This window comes from Mustela putorius, unplaced genomic scaffold, assembly GCF_011764305.1.
Source record: "Mustela putorius furo isolate JIRA1106 unplaced genomic scaffold, ASM1176430v1.1 tig00000095_pilon_pilon_pilon, whole genome shotgun sequence".
In the NCBI taxonomy this organism is placed as follows: domain Eukaryota; kingdom Metazoa; phylum Chordata; class Mammalia; order Carnivora; family Mustelidae; genus Mustela; species Mustela putorius.
The window spans coordinates 27,461,459-27,478,000 of NW_025421280.1; positions in this window are offsets into that span (position 1 = coordinate 27,461,459).

A 16,542-nucleotide genomic window follows, 5' to 3' on the forward strand; every position below is an offset into this window, starting at 1 on the left:
TGGGTAACTTACCCTTGGAAAACTTTTCTAGTGTTTTCCATGGGTTAAAAATGACACGGCCTTCATAGCACAGTATAGCACAAGCCTTCACAGCATGGCGTGGCACGGGATTTTGGTTCATTCACCAGGCACCCATCTGTACCCTAGAATACAAGGGGGAAGGGAAGGTTCTAATATCTCTTCTGTAGGGTCTTTTATGGCAGGACAGTGATCATAGTGATTGCGTTCAAGGGATGCCTCCAGTCACTTTTGACTCCCAGAATCTCTGACATATCCTCCACATGGGAGTTGGGGGAACTTTCTTGGTAATGGAACTTCTAGGCTTTTTTTCCCAACTCCTAAGGACTCTCCCTCGGGGACCCATTTTAACCCACTGGAAATCATTTGGATTGCAAAATTTGAGAAAGGATACTGATCTTCTATAACACAGCATGGCCTCAGTATGGCCTGTGAATTAGATCTCTTCTACAGGAAGGAGGACAAATGGACAGAGGCACCATAGGTCTAGGTCTTCATGGCTCTAAATCAGGACCTGAATCTAAGGCCATCTGGAAGAATGTATTTGGTCAGTAACCAGGCCAGTAAAGTACTTCCTGGTATATTGGATGATAATTACCTAAATATGCCTCCTCCTTTTTCTTTCTTTCTTTTTAAAAAGCTTTTATTCATTTATCAGAGAGAGACACAAGCAGGGGGAGCAGCAGAGGGAGAAGGAGAGGCAGGCTCCCCACTTAGCAAGGAACCCAATGCAGGCAGGACTCGATCCCAGGACCCTGGAATCATGTCCTGGGCCAAAGGCAGATGCTTAACCTACTGAGCTACCCAGGTATCTCCTGATCAGGCCTTCTCCTGATAGAACCAAGGTTGCTGGAGGAAACACAGTCTATTTATAATGAAAGGGACACTGACCCTCCTTCGTTGTTCCTCCTCCTAATAGATATAGGGGGCTTCTCCCTCATTCATTTCCCAGGTTAATGGCTATGATAATCGGAGCCAGCTGTTTCTGGTTAGTCAACCTCAGGGACAGGGACTTTACAAAATATTTCCAAGCTGCTGCCAATACTCCTTTAGTTTCAGGGAAGTTCCCTGTCATCTCTGGCCCCATATGGACAGCCTGTTTCCATGTTGGTTGAAGAAAAACATGGGGTCTATTCATCTGGTTGAGCTGATGAGGTTTAAGATGGGGAAACCTTGTTCTCTGCTTTCTGGCAGCTCTTAGCCTCTTCTGCTTCCTCCTCCCTCTCCCCCTCCTCCTGTTTCTGCACTGCCTTGGCCATGGCCTATATAAATGGCTTCTAGACCATGCTCGGTGCCTCCAGCACCATTGGCTTCTCCTCCTACCCTCACCATTGAGGAGCAAGAAGAGCATCCCCTGGACCTAACACCACCCACACCAGCTACAGCACTGATTACTGAACATAGGTTTGTCCTTTTGACTTCTTATTGCAGAGAAACTAAGGATATTTGGGTCTGTTGGAGAACATGTTTGGGCTTACATTTATCCATAAATTTGCCATCCAAAGAGCTCTGGTGTGACAGTTCACAACTGGTTACTCCTTGGTTTTCCCCAGACACTAAGGTTTCAAAGAGGGCAAAATTCTGCTAGATGTAATGAATAACTGTTGGAAAGAAGAAAAGCAACTCTGTATGTGGAAGAAGGGTTTGAGGAATGGGAATACCTGTTTGTTGAAGGCAGAAAAAGGTAATTTTGTCCTAAATGAGATCGGCTGTTTGGAGAGAAGTGGCTTGGGACAAAATCTGAATGCAAAGGAAAGTTGTAGAAGGTTTTATGAAGAGAAGTCTTTGGAAAGGAATTTTATGTGTGGTCAAGACAGACTAAGATTAAAATGAATAGATTTTAAAAGTACACTGGTAAAAGATTCAAATTTTGGGGGCACCTGGGTGGCTCATGTCTTTTGAGCATCCAACTCTTGGTTTTGGCTCGGGTCATGGTCCCAGGTTCCTGAGATGGAGCCCTGTGTCAGGCTCGTCAGGCTTGGGCCTGGGTCCAGAGTCATCTTAAGATTCTTCTTCTCCTGGCTGCCTGGGTGGCTCAGTGGGTTAAGCCGCTGCCTTCAGCTTAGGTCATGATCTCAGGGTCTGGGGATCAAGCCCTGCATCAGGCTCTCTGCTCAGCAGGGGGCCTGCTTCCCTTCCTTTCTCTCTGCCTGTCTCTCTGCCTACTTGTGATCTCTTTCTGTCAAATAAATAAATAAAATCTTTAAGGAAAAAAAAAGATTCTCTCTCTCCCTCTGCCCCTCCCCCTGCTCACTCTATCTCGCTTTCTCTAAGACAAACAAATAAAATCCTTTAAAAAATTTTTTTTTATTTATTTCTTTGACAGAGAGAGAGATCATAAGTAGGCAGAGAGGCAGGCTCCCTGCTGAGCAGAGAGCCTGATGTGGGGCTCCATCCCAGGACCCTGAAACCATGACCTGAGCTGAAAGCAGAGGGTTAAACCTCTGAGCCACCCAGGTGCCCCTGTTCCTGATAAGAAAATGTTGTTGTCTCTTTTCTTTGCCCCAAATAAACAGTTTCTGTTTTGTCTTTATCAAGCCTTTGATGATCCATAATTCAATTTAGACATGCGCTTTAAAACTTTTTAAGGTTTTAGGGATGCCTGCATGGTTCATTCGATTGAGTGTCTGCCTTTGGCTCAGATCATGATCCCAGGGTCCTGGGATCGAGTCCCTCATTGGGCTCCCTGCTCAGTAGGGAGTTTGCTTCTCCTTCTGCCTGCCACTCCCACAACTTGTGTTCTCTCTCTCTCTGACAAGTAAGTAAAATCTTTAAAAATAAATAAAAAGAAAAAGACATTCTAAAACTCTTCAAAAATTTTTTCTAAGGTTTAAACAAACTTCCCTAAGATTTATTTATTTATTTGACAGAGATCACAAGTAGGCAGAGAGGCAGGCAGAGAGAGAGGAAGGGAAGCAGGCTCCCTGCTGAGCAGAGAGCCCGATGCGGGGCCTGATCCCAGGATCCTGAGATCATGACCCGAGCCGAAGGCAGAGGCTTAAACCCCTGAGCCACCCAGGTGCCCCAAACTTCCCTAAGATTTAAATTGTAAATAAACTCTCTTTGACTAATTAGCTTTGTTTATTTGGTACATTAAGTTCTGGTTAGGATGCCATCACTGAGTATTCTAATTATTGAAGTGTTCTATTCACAGGAATTACTGAATTTCCTTGTCAATGGCATCATATCAAGTTGATCAGGTTGTTAACAATGTCCACTTCTGGGGCACCTGGGTGACTCAGTCAGTTGAATGTCTACCTTCCACTTGGGCCATGATCCTGGGGTTCCAGGATCAAGCCCCATGTTGAGCTCCCCACTGGGAGGGGGACCTGCTTCTCCCCCTCCCCTTTGCTTGTGCTCCCTCACTCCCTCTCTCCTCTCAGATAAATAAATATTTTTTAAAATGTCCATTTCTGAGTTTTTATCATTTATAATTATTCTTATTCTCTTGCAAAACGTGGTTCCTCTTCAAGGAGATTCAAAAAAAGGAATTTTAGGACAAATCCAGATATTTGATATCTTTAAGATCATAGAACTAAAATGGGTAAGAATTTCCAGAACTAAAAAGCTACATTCAGGGACACCTGGGTAACTCAGTCAGTTAAGCGTCTGCCTTCAACCCAGGTCATGATCCCAGGGTCCTGGGATCGAGCCCCATGTCAGCCTTCCTGCTCAGTGGGGAGCCTGCTTCCTCGTCTCCCTGTGCTGTTCCTGCTGCTTGTTCTCTCTCTCTCTCTCTCTCGTAAAATAAGTAAAATCTAAAAAAAAAAAAAAAAAGCTGCATTCAATCTGAACAAGAATTAGTAACATGAAACTAAATGAACTGAGGAAGACAATTATAGTGTTTGTGACTCATATTTGAAATATTGTTGCTTCACTAATGTTTGCTCTTGAAGATTAAGGAAACTTTCTCTTAAGATATCTGTGACTTCTAAAAATGTGATAAAATATTGACTCGTGTTGGGCTCCTGGGTGGCTCAGTTCACAAAGCGTCTGCCTTCAGCTTGGGCTGTGATCCCAGAGTCCTGAGATGGACTCCCTGCTTGGTAGGGAGCTTGCTTCTCCCTCTCCCTCTTCCCCTGCTGTGCTCTCTTTCTCTCTCTCTCTGTCAAATAAATAAATAAAATCTTAAAAAAAAAAAAACCTACTCATTTGTAAACAAATGGAAGCACTTAACTTTTCTCTTTACCTGAATCCTCTGAAATTCAATAAGTCTCAGTAAGTATTCTTTCTTTTGTGGCAATCAGAGTTATTTGCAAATTTCAATAATAATCTGTTCTCCTGGGGTACCTGGGTGGCTCAGTGGGTTAAGCCTCTGCCTTCAGCTCAGGTCATGGTCTCAGGGTCCTGGGATGGAGCCCTGCATTAGGCTCCCTGCTCAACAGGGAGCTTGCTTCCCTCTCTGTCTCTGCCTGCCTCTCTGCCTAATTGTGATGTCTCTCTCTGTCAAATAAATAAATAAAATCTTAAAAAAAAAAAAAGAGGGGCACCTGGGTGCCTCAGTGGGTTAAGCCACTGCCTTCAGCTCGGGTCATAATCCCAGGGTCCTGGGATTGAGTCCCGCATCGGGCTCTCTGTTCAGTGGGGAGCCTGCTTTCCTCTCTCTCTGCCTGCCTCTCTGTCTACTTGTGATTTCTCTGTCAAATAAATAAATAAAATCTTAAAAAAAAAAAAAGAATCTGTTCTCCTTGTAACAGGACACCATTAGAAACATTGATTCTTTTACTAAGGCTTTGACTGGAATGTCATATTTGAGAGAGACATGCATAGACTCAGATATGACCATACAGCTTTAAGAAACTGAGGTTGACTTAATGAAACCTGGAGCCATAAAGTCCCTTGGAACTGTTGGCCTCATAGGTGCTCACAGAGTTCCCAACAGCCTCGCCAGCTGAGTAGAAAGTGTCACTTTTTGGCAGGTGCAGGAACCTCAGGATACTTTGGGGACCTTGTAAAGAGGAATTCCCCCAAATATACAGGTATTACAGGCATGTCTGATGACAAGTATTTGGCTTGGCTTCTGGCCTAGAGAGGCTACTAAAAGTTCAATCGAAATTCCTTTTGAAAGTTCTAGCAAGGGCACCTGGGTGGCTCAGTGGGTTAAGCCTCTGCCTTTGGCTTAGGTCATGATCTCAGGGTCCTGAGATCAAGCCCCACATCGGTCTCCCTGCTCAGCAGGGAGTCTGCTTCTCCCTCTCCCTCTGCCTCTGCCCCTTACCCCACTCATGCTTGCTCACAAAAATAAATAATAAAATCTTAAAAAAAAAAAGTGCTAGCAAAGCGGATTTTTTTTTTTTAAGATTTTATTTATTTATTTGACAGAGAGAGATCACAAGTAGGCAGAGAAGCAGGCAGAGAGAGATGAGGAAGCAGGCTACCCGCTGAGCAGAGAGCCCGATGCGGGGCTCGATCCCATGACCCTGGGATCATGACCTGAGCCGAAGGCAGAGGCCTTAACCCACTGAGCCACCCAGGCGCCCCACAAAGCGGATTTTAAAAGATCTCTATGGCTTATCACTATTCTGGCTGAGTTTATAATTACGCCAAGTTTTTTTAAAAACTGGACTCATTTTGCAAACAAATCAGTCTCAATTTGGCTATTTCTGGAAATAATGGTGATTTTCGAGAGAAACATTATGTTTCAATTAGCCACCTTTGTGGATGTTAAATTCTAGTTCTGATTGTCTCTGAATGTTCGTTGTTTGCTTAAGCTAGACAACTTGAGGTAAACGTCAGAAAAATTACCACAGCAGCTCTCCTACGGACAACCTCTGTGCCTGTTCCGTGGAGATAATCACAAGACCCCTTGGGCATATGATTATTTGAACAGCTGGAAAATGGGATGAATTTCACAATTGTATAACTCAACTACCACCTTGACCCATTCTGTGTGGCTGGGAAGATAAAATTGCCCCTTAAAAGCCAGAGGGTACCCCCCTCCGTGGGGTTAACTATTTTTTTTAAGATTTTATTTATCTATTTGACAGACAGAGATCACAAGTAGGCAGAGAGGTAGGAAGAGAGAGAGGTGGAGACATGCTCTCTGCTGAGCAGAGAGCCCAGTGTGGGGCTCGATCCCAGGACCCTGGGATCATGACCTGAGCTGAAGGCAGAGGCTTAACCCACTGAACCACGCAGGTGCCCCTCATGGGGTTAACTATGGATTTGTGGAGTTAACAGGTGACCCCACTTTGCCTGTGATTGGATTGGATGGCGCACTTGGGGAGACCCTTATCTTCTGAGACAAGTCTTCTCTCATGATTAGGATGCTGTTAAGTCTATACCTCAAACAAAAAGGGCTTCTTTTTTTTTTTTTTTTAAAGATTTTATTTATTTATTTGACAGACAGAGAACACAAGTAGGCAGAGAGACAGGCAGAGAGAGAGGGGAAAGCAGGCTCCCCGCTGAGCAGAGAGCCCGATGTGGGGCTCGATCCCAGGACCCCGGGATCACGACCCGAGCTGAAGGCAGATGCTTTAACCCACTGAGCCACCCAGGCGCCCCCAAAAAGGGCTTCTTGATGGTTTTGTTCCTTAGTCATATTAGTCCCAGGAAGTATTGCTGTAACATTACAAATAGAGGATTTACCCAGCATACAACAGCCCTCTGGTAGAAGAAGCTCCAAAACAGGGGCACCTGGGTGGGTCAGTTGTTAAGCATCTGCCTTTGGCTCAGGTCATGATCCCAGGGTCCTGGGTCCGAGCCCCACACTGGACTCCCTGCTTCACAGGAAGCCTGCTTCTCCCTCTCCCCCTCCCCCTGCTTGTGTTCCCTTCCTCCTCTCTCTGTGTCTCTCTGTCAAATAAATAAATAAATTAAAAAAAAAAAAAAAAGAAACCTCAAAACTTACTATGGGACTTTCCCCAACAGCAATGACTTCCCATCAGGTCCAGAGGGTCTTAGAGACCAAAGACTAGCAATGGATGATGGGAGTTTGACTTCCAAATACCAGGCAGTCTTACAGATACTCCTGAAATAATTCTTAAAACCTGTTAGGGGTGCCTGGATGGCTCAGTCCACTAAGCATCTGCCTTGGGCTCAGGTCATGAGCTCAGGGTCCTGGGATAGGGTTCCCTGCTCAGTGGGGAGCCTGTTTCTCCACCCCTTTCTCTTTCTACTGCTTCCCCTGCTTCTTCCCTCTCTCTCTCTCAAATATATAAAATCTTAAAAATAAATAGTGCTCACTCCGGCTTTTCAATTGGCAAAGGGCCTTAAAAAAATTAATACCTTCACTGACTCTAAATATGCTTTCCTAGGGGCACCTGGGTGGCTCAGTGGGTTAAGCCTCTGACTTCAGCTCAGGTCATGATCTCCAGGTCCTGGGATCAAGCCCCGCATCAGGCTCTGTGCTCGGCAGGGAGCCAGCTTCTTCCTGCCTCTCTGCCTACTTGTCATCTCTGTCTGCCAAGTAAATAAGTAAAATCTTTAAAATAAATAAATAAGCTTTCCTAGTCCTACATGCCCACAAAGCAATTTGGGAGACAAGGGGATTATTATCAAGCCACAACTCCCCAATTAGGGGTCTGAGATTATGACTCATCATATATATATATAAATACACAAAATATATACTAATATATATAAATGTATATATATATTTGTCAATGAACTGCAGGTTATTAAATTTATTTTTATTTTTATTTTAAAGACTTTTATTTATTTATTTGACAGAGAGAAATCACAAGTAGATGGAGAGGCAGGCAGAGAGAGAGAGAGAGGGAAGCAGGCTCTCCGCTGAGCAGAGAGCCCGATGCGGGACTCCATCCCAGGACTCCGAGATCATGACCTGAGCCGAAGGCAGCGGCTTAACCCACTGAGCCACCCAGGCGCCCCAGGTTATTAAATTTTTTAAAAGATTTTGTTTATTTACTTGAGAGAGAGAGCATGAGAGGGGAAAGGGTCAGAGGGAGAAGCAGACTCCCTGCTCAGCAGGGAGCCCGATGCGGGACTCAATCCCAGAACTCCAGGACCATGACCTGACCTGAAGGGAGTCACTTAACCCTCTGAGCCACCCAGGTACCCTGAGCTGCAGATTATAAGGAGATTTATCTACATTTCTTTTCCCTTTGCTATCCATGTCAAGTGTGAGTCTTTTTTATTATTTTTTTTTGGTAGTACAGTATTTTATTTATCTATTATTGTTTATTTTGAGGTCAAATTCATATGATATCAAATTAACCAATTAGAGTGTACAATTCAGTGACATTTAAGGCATTCACGATGCTGATGTCGTGGAACTGATGTGGGGAACAAAGCCAAAAAGGAAATGCAGATAAGATTGAATCTCCTGGGGCACTTAATGGGGGAGGGGGTGCTCAGTCGGTTAAGTAACCAACTCTTGAACTCGGGGTTTGGACTCAGGTCCTGGTGGCAGTGTCAGGAGATGGAGCCCCGCGTTTGGGCTCCATGCTTAGCAAGAGGGTGGGTGGGGCAGGAGAGGGGGCGGGTCTACCGAAGATTCTTCCTCTTCTCCTCCCCCACTTGTTTCTGTGTGTGCCTGTGTATGTGCCGCTCTCTCCCTCTCTCAAATAACTAAACCTTTTTTTTAAAAAAAAACATTATTCTTTTTTTTTTTTTAAAGATTTTTATTTTTATTTATTTGACGGACAGAGATCACAAGTAGGCAGAGAGGCAGGCAGAGAGAGAGGAGGAAGCAGGCTCCCTGCTGAGCAGAGAGCCCGATGTGGGGCTTGATCCCAGAACCCTGGGATCATGACCTGAGTCGAAGGCAGAGGCTTAACCCACTGAGCCACCCAGGCACCCCCCCCCCTTTTTTTTTGAAGATTTATTTATTTGAGAGAGAGACACACACAATGCGAGAGGGAACACAGGCAGGGGGAGTGGGAGAGGGAGAGGGAGAAGGAGACTCTCTGCTGAGAAGGGACTCCGATGATGGGCTGGATCCCAGGCCCCTGGGATCATGACTTGAGCCAAAGGCAGACACTTAATGACTGAGCCATCCAGGTGCCCCTCAAATAAATAAATATTTTAAAAATAAATTTCTTTTTTTTTTTTAAGATTTTATTTATGTATTTGACAGACAGAGATCACAAGTAAGCAGAGAGGCAGGCAGAGAGAGAGAGAGAAGGAAACAGGCTCCTTAACAAACCGAGAACCCGATGAGGGGCTTGATCCCAGGACCCTGAGATCATGACCTGTGCCTAAGGCAGAGGCTTAACCCACTGAGCCACCCAGGTGCCCCCAAATAAATAAATATTTTTAAAAAATTAAATCTGGATGAGACTGATTCTTGATCAGGCTGAGTAGGGAGCCTGATTCTCCTTCTCCCACTCCCCTTGCTTGTGCTCTCTCTCTCTCTCTCTCTCTCTCAATTAAATAAATAAATAAAATTTAAAAACAAAATTAATTCTCCTTATAACCTGCAGCCCAGTGGCAAGTACCTGAGGCAGGCAGGATATAATGATCTTCCTGGAAACTCCCAACTGTCTTCTGTTAGTGCCTTGCTAGAGGGAAAAACAACCTGAGCCTCACAACATCCAGGTCCAGGATCCTATGAGCCTTCTTTAGCAGATCAAAGTCCTTCTGGAACCTTCCCTCTGTCTTCACCTCCCCCATCTCCGTAGTATATAAGCAGTTGCTCTTTACATTCCCAGTGCAGCCCTGTCTGCCCGTAGGTCCCCTCCTGGTGCTTATATAAAACCACTTTTTTGCACCAAAGACGTCTCTAGAATTCTTTCTTGGCCCTCAGCTCCAGACCTCACCCCAGCAACACAGCAACAACACCTTCTCTCCCCCCCCAAAAAAAGGGACATCACTGAGTGGTGCATGTACTCTCACCGCAGGACCCCTGGCCTTGTTCTCAGGCCTGGAAAGAAGCCCTTGGTCCAGCTGTGCACAGCCTCCCCGACCTACGGCTCTCCTCCCCCTCCACCCCAGCTGTGGGCTCTGACCCCGGCTAAAGGGCATGGGGCCTCTGCAGGCATCTTGTCTTGAAAACAAATGTTTGAGCAAGCATTGAATTTAGCAAACACCCTGCACCTTTGTGTGGCTGGTGGTGGCCCCTGGAGAGGGGGGTGCTGGGGTGGGGACCAGACGTCAACATGGGACCACGCCTATCAGGGACTCAAAGCTGCTATTTGCTTTCTGGGGTTGACCCTTCCTTCCAGTTGCTATAATCTCTGGGTCCCCTGCAGCCCTTCCACACCTGGTGTGTGATTTTTGACATAGAGAACAAAGGTAAAAGGAAACATAGATACAATTAAATTTTCTTAGAACTTGCAGCCCATCCGCGAATACTTTTTTCTCTTAAGATTTTGATTATTTATTTGAGAGAGAGAGCACGAGCGCACAAGAAGGAGGAGGACCAGAGGGAGAAGGAGAAGCAGACTCCCCCCTGAGCAGGGAGTCCGATGTGGGACTCGAACCCACGACCCTGGCTTCATCACCTGAGCTGAAGGCAGATGCTTAACCAACTGAGCCACCCAGGCACCCCTCCACCCCCAAATACTTGAGGCAAGCACAGTGTAACCTTCCTCCAGGAACTCCCACTCTTACTGTTAATGTCTTGCTAGATGGAAACTTCCTTTATCTTTACCTCCCCCAACTCTAAAGTCTATAATCAATTGCTCATCACAATCCCAGTGCAGCTCTGTCCGCCCACAGGTCCTATGCCTGTGCTATCATCAAACCACCTTTTTGCACCAAAAACGTTTCAAGGATTCTTTCCTGATCGTTGGCTCATGAAACCCTGCTTCAAATCACATCATTTCCACCTTGCCCTGAGAGCAGACAACCTGGTGCCTCTTTCCCTACATCAAACATGGACTTCCACAAGCAACCCTGGCCTGGGGTCCCCTCAGAGTCTGCAGTCATCCTGGCAATGCCTTTGGTCGTGAGCCAAAGCATTTGCACTCAGAACTATCCACCTCTTTAGAACACACACCCATTTTTATGGACCAGGAAAGTGAACCGCCAAAGAGTGAGATGCCCGGGGTGTCTGGGTGACTCAGTCCTTGAGTATCTGCTTTGAGCTCAGGTTGTGGTCCGAGAGTCCTGGGATCGAGCCCCGCATTAGGCTCCCTGCTTGGCAGACAGCCTGCTTCTTCCTCTCCCACTCCCCCTCTGCTTGTGTTCTCTCTCCCGTTGTGTCTCTCTTTGTCAAATAAATAAATACAATCTTTAAAAAACAAACAAACAAACAAAGAGATGCCCATGCTTAGCTGGTAAACAGCAGAGTTAGGATTTGAAGTCAGCTCTTCCTGCCTCTGTGTCCAGAGCCCTCGCCATCTCACTGGGGGTGGGCATAAGGAGGGGAAGGAAGAGGAACAGCAAGGGATTAGAATTGGCTTCGTGCTACCAGATGGATTTTGTTCTGAGAGCAATAGGGAGCTATGCAGGATATGTGAGCTAGGGAGGGGGGCTGCTTGTTATATCCCTTAGGAGTCACAGGCAAGGTAGAGGCCAGAAGGCAGGGAGGGGAGACCAAGGGGGCTAATTCAGAATCTGAGTAAAGAGGATCTGGGATGAATAGGTGTTGGAGATGGGTAAGAGGAAGGCTTGTGCTGGTGCGTGGCTCCAGTTCAAACACCCTCATTCCCTAATGCCTGTGAGTCCAGATCCCACCAACTCATTCATATTTCTCTGACAATTGTGCTGGTATTTTTCTTGATTTTTTAAAATATTTTATTTATTTGACACACAGAGAGAGAGAGAACACAAGCAGGAGGAGTGGCAGGCAGAGGGAGAGGGAGAAGCAGGCCTCTCCGCAGAGCGGGGAACCTGATGTGGGGCTCCATCCCAGGGCCCTGAGATCATGACCTGAGCCAAAGGCTGTCGCTTAACTAACTGAGCCACCTGGGGGCCCCAGATATTTTTCTTGATTTTATCAAACATGAAAGCTGTAGGAGGCCACAGATTTTCAGTATAAGCTTTCCAAAACAATTTGGCCTTTTACACTTAATATTGTGTGATGAAAAGGTAACAAGAAAAATCAAATTTTTAAAAAAAGAGATGAAAAGGTGAATCAGATTTATAATTACTGCCCAGGAAACATTTCTATTATTAACTCTTGAAAGGAAAAATTAATCTCACAGCAACGAGAATATGATCCAGTATGCATTTAAAAGAGAAAAGAAAAGAAAATCTTTCCCTCACTCGATCTTTTTTTTTCCTGTGATGTAGGAGGTCTCTGTTTCTGGAGCAACCGTGAGTCTGACCTGCTTGTTGAGTGACCTATTGGCAGGTCAGAATTTGGAGAGGTGATGTGGATGACCCAGAGAGGGACAGCAACTGGCTGCAGGTTGCACAGCAATTTCACTGAGATTCTGTACTTTGGGTTGGTTGGTGTGAGGTGAGCTGCCTCCTCAGGAGCTGCTGGTATAGGGGGATCCCAGATTCCAGCCCCTGTCTGAGACCTGGCCCCAAGGAGAACAGGATATAAGGTGGATCCTTCATCCTTGGCCCCCTCTGCCCCAACTGTGCCTGGAGTCAGCTAAGCCTGAAGCTGACACAAGTTGTGGACCTGAAGAGGAGATAGGTGGGGTCAGACCAGTGGAAACTTACCTGTTGCCCACCAGGTCCTATCTTTTGCTCAGTCTGGCTTCTTGAAAACTCTCTCACAGCACCAGAACAACAAGAATATGGGGCCTCTGTTGGCCACAGCTGCAGCTGCGAATGCCAAAATCAGCAGGGGAGACTGTGACAAGCCCGAGGCCCTAGGGTGTTGGGGGGGGGGCGGTGCTTTGCGGCTGGCCCCTCCCCCCCTTAGTAGAATGAATCAACTGTTCTAAGGAATGGGGTTCTGGAAGGTAAGTGAACAGCAGAAGATTTCCCTGGGTAGCAGGGTTACCTGGAGGAGGAGCAGTTCTGGGAAGGGGACTGGGGCACTGCTGAGTTGAAGTCATCTGGTTAAGCAGTTGCAGATGTTCTGAGAGGCCCTCCCCCACACCCTGTGGGAATCAGCTGAGAGACAGGATAAGCAGATGCCAGGAAGAGGTCAGGAGCCTCGCTGCATAAAAAAATGCTAAATAAAATATCAGCAAATTGAGTTCAGCTGCACTTTAAAGGACACATACCAGGGGTATGCAGGTTTTTTTTTTCCTTCCCCCAAAAGGCAGGGAAAGTTCAGCATCAGAAAGCCTCACTTACTCAATGAAGAGATAAAAGGAGAAAAATACCAAATGATCATCTTACTGTGCTGGAAAAGCCTTGGATAACATCCAGCAACCACTTCCGACTTTTTTTTTTTTTTCAGTTCTTAGTTAATGGGGACTAGGAGAAAATTAGTCTGATCAAAGATCATGATTGGAAAAAAAAAAATCATCTGTATCATGTTGGATGGTGAAACAGAGGACGTAGTCCAGGACGGGGCTGGAAAGCCCACAGTCATGGCTATTATTAAACACTAATTCAGAGGTGCTGGCCAATGTAATAAAATAAGAAAAAGAATTGAGACCAGATGAGACTATCATTGATAGAAAATCAGAAAGAGTAAACATAGTAGATAAAAAAGAAGAGACTGAATGCAAGACCAATGTAGGTGAAACAGGATTTTTTTTTTTAAGATTTTAAAAATTTATTTGAGAGAGACATATCACAGGTAAGCAGAAAGGCAGACGGGAGGTGGGGGAAGCAGGCTCCCCACTGAGCAGAGAACCCCACTCGGGGCTTGATCCCAGGACCCTGAGATCATGATCCGAGCCGAAGGCAGAAGCTTAACCCACTGAACCACCCAGGTGCCCTGAAACACAGGATTTTTAAGGCAAGAAAATTATTCTGTAGGATATGGTAATGGCGGAGACATGACATTGCACATTTGTCAAAACACACAGAATATACAACCCAAAGAGTAAACTAAAGCCTTCAATTAATAATAATGTACCAATACTCACTCACCAACAGTAACAAATATACCATTCTAATGAAAGATGTGATGTTAATAATAGGAGAAACTGAGGCTGTAGGGGAGAGAGAAGTCTATGGGAGATTTTTTTAAATGTTTTAAGATTTTGTTTATTTATTTGAGAAAGAGAGAACTAGAGAAAGAGCACAAGCAGGGAGAAGAGCAGAGGGAGAGGGAGAAGCAGACACCCTGTTGAGCAGGGAGCCCCAAGGCAGAGCTCAATCCCAGGAACCTGAGATCATAACCTGAGCTAAAGGCAGTCGCTCAGCCAACTGAACCAGTCAGGCGTCCCTATGGGAGCTTTCTAAACATTCTGCTCAGTGTTTCTATACTATAACTCTAAAACGGCTCTAAAAAATAAAACCAATTAATGAAAAAATAAATTGATAAAATAATTGCTAAAAAAGGTGCTTGCTCCTGAATCACTGTTCAATAAACACTAACACGTCTAATATGGGTCAACCACATGGCATATAGTACAGGCTCAATGAATGTCAACTATTTTAAAATATTCTTTAGGGGAGCCTGGGTGGCTCAGTTACTAAGCATCTGGCTTCAGCTCAGGTCATGATCCCAGGGTCCTGGGATCGAGCCCCGCATGGGGCTCTCTGCTCAGCGGGGAGCCTGCTTCCTCCTCTCTCTCTGTCTGCCTCTCTGCCTCCTTGTGATTTCTGTCTGTCAAATAAATAAATAAATCTTTTTTTAAAAAGCCATAATTTTTATGCTGTGCACATTTTACCACAAAAAAATGAAGAGAAAAAAATGGATAATTTTGATAAATCAAAACTACAAATTCTGCTTTTCCAAAGACCATCTTTATTAACTGAAGAAGCAAGACACAAGCTGGGAGAAAATATTGGCAGTGCATAGAGCTAACAAAGAACTTGCATCCAGAATATATAAAGAATTCTTAGAGGTGCATGGGTGGCTAAGTCGGTTAAGCGGCCAACTCTTAATTTTCGCTCAGGTCGGGATCTCAGAGTCCTAGGAATAGAGCCCCTTGTCAGGCTAACCACTCAGCAGGGATTCTGTTTCTCTCCCTTTCCCTCCTCCTCTGCCCCTATCCCCTCACATATGCACATGAGTTCTTTCTCTCTCTTTCTCTTTTTAAAAAGATTTTACTTGGGGTGCCTGGGTGGCTCAGTGGGTTAAGCTGCTGCCTTCGGCTCAGGTCATGATCCCAGGGTCCTGGGATCGAGCCCCGCATCGGGCTCTCTGCTCAGCCGCGAGCCTGCTTCCTCCTCTCTCTCTGCCTGCTTGTGATCTCTCTCTGTCAAATAAATAAATAAAATCTTTAAAAAAAAAAAAGATTTTACTTATTTATTTATTTGAGAAAGATAGTGAGAGAGGGCACAGGGCAGGGGGAGCAGCAGAGGGAGAGGGAGAAGCAAATTTTACGGAGCAGGGAGCCTGATGAGGGGCTCGAGCCCAGGACCCTGAGATCATGACCTGAGCCGAAGGCAAACTCTTAACCGACTGAGCCCTCTAGGTGCTCAACTTCCTTCTTTTTCTCCATAAAGGAATGCTCCTCTCCTTTGTTCTCTAGACTCGGTTATGGTTTTGCCATAGCTTGCAAGTCCCGAATTGCAATTCCTCTCTCATTCCCAAATAAACCCATTTTGCTGGTAAAAGAACTGGCTGTTTTATTTTCAAGGCTGACAACGTGAATGGATGAACAAACTGATTCATCTGTACAATGGGATACTCTTCAGCAATAGAAAGGAATGAACTATTGATGATGGGACAGCATGGTTGGATCCCTAAAACATCAGCCAGACAAGCCTTAGCCTCTCATGCCTCTTCTCACCACCAAGTTGGGCTCTGCTCTGAGCAGGCACCACTAACCATTGGAAAGCCTGCTTCCCATGTTACTCAGTCAATGACTGAAAATTTGCAACAGTCCCGTTTAAGTCTAAATCTAAAGGCCTCCTGAAAACAGCCAGAGGGCCAGGTCTCTGAGGGGTGGAGAGAGCACAGATCCAGAGGTGTGTTCACTTCCTGGGCTGCCATAGCTTAAAATAATAGATATTTTTTCTCTCCCAGCTCTCGATGCCAGAAATCTGAAATCAAGGTATTGGTAGGCTGTACTCCTTCTGAAGGCTCCAAGAGAGAAACCCCCTCTTGCCTCTCTCCTGGCCTCTGCTGGCTCCAGCAATCCTTGCTGTCCCTTGCTTTGTGGATGTGTCAATCTCTCCCTCAGTATCCACATGGCTTTCTCCCTGTGTGCATGTCTTCTTTTCTTATGAGGATAGTCACTGGGTTGAGGGCTTACCCGCATCTAGTATGACCTTATCTTAATCTAAGTATATCTGCCAAGACTCTTCAAATAAGGTTACATTCTGAGGTTCTGGGTCTTGAATTTGGGGATGGCCCTATTGAAGTAAGTACAGGATGCTCCCTTGGGGACCCCAGGAGCTGCATGAGGTATGTGTGCAGGTGTGAGTTCAATCAGCTCTCAAGGTCCCAGAGACCCCAAGGGACCAGTGCAGGGACAGTGGGGCTGGCAGGGTCCAAGCAGAAAGGGCAGTGAGGAGGGGAGGGTTCAAGTGCAGATCAGGAGAGGGAGAGAAGCTGTGTGCCAGGGAGGGCAGCACAAGGCACCCCAAGGTGGCAATTCTCACCTTGCTCTGATGCTTACTCAGGCTTATTCACTCACAGTCTCG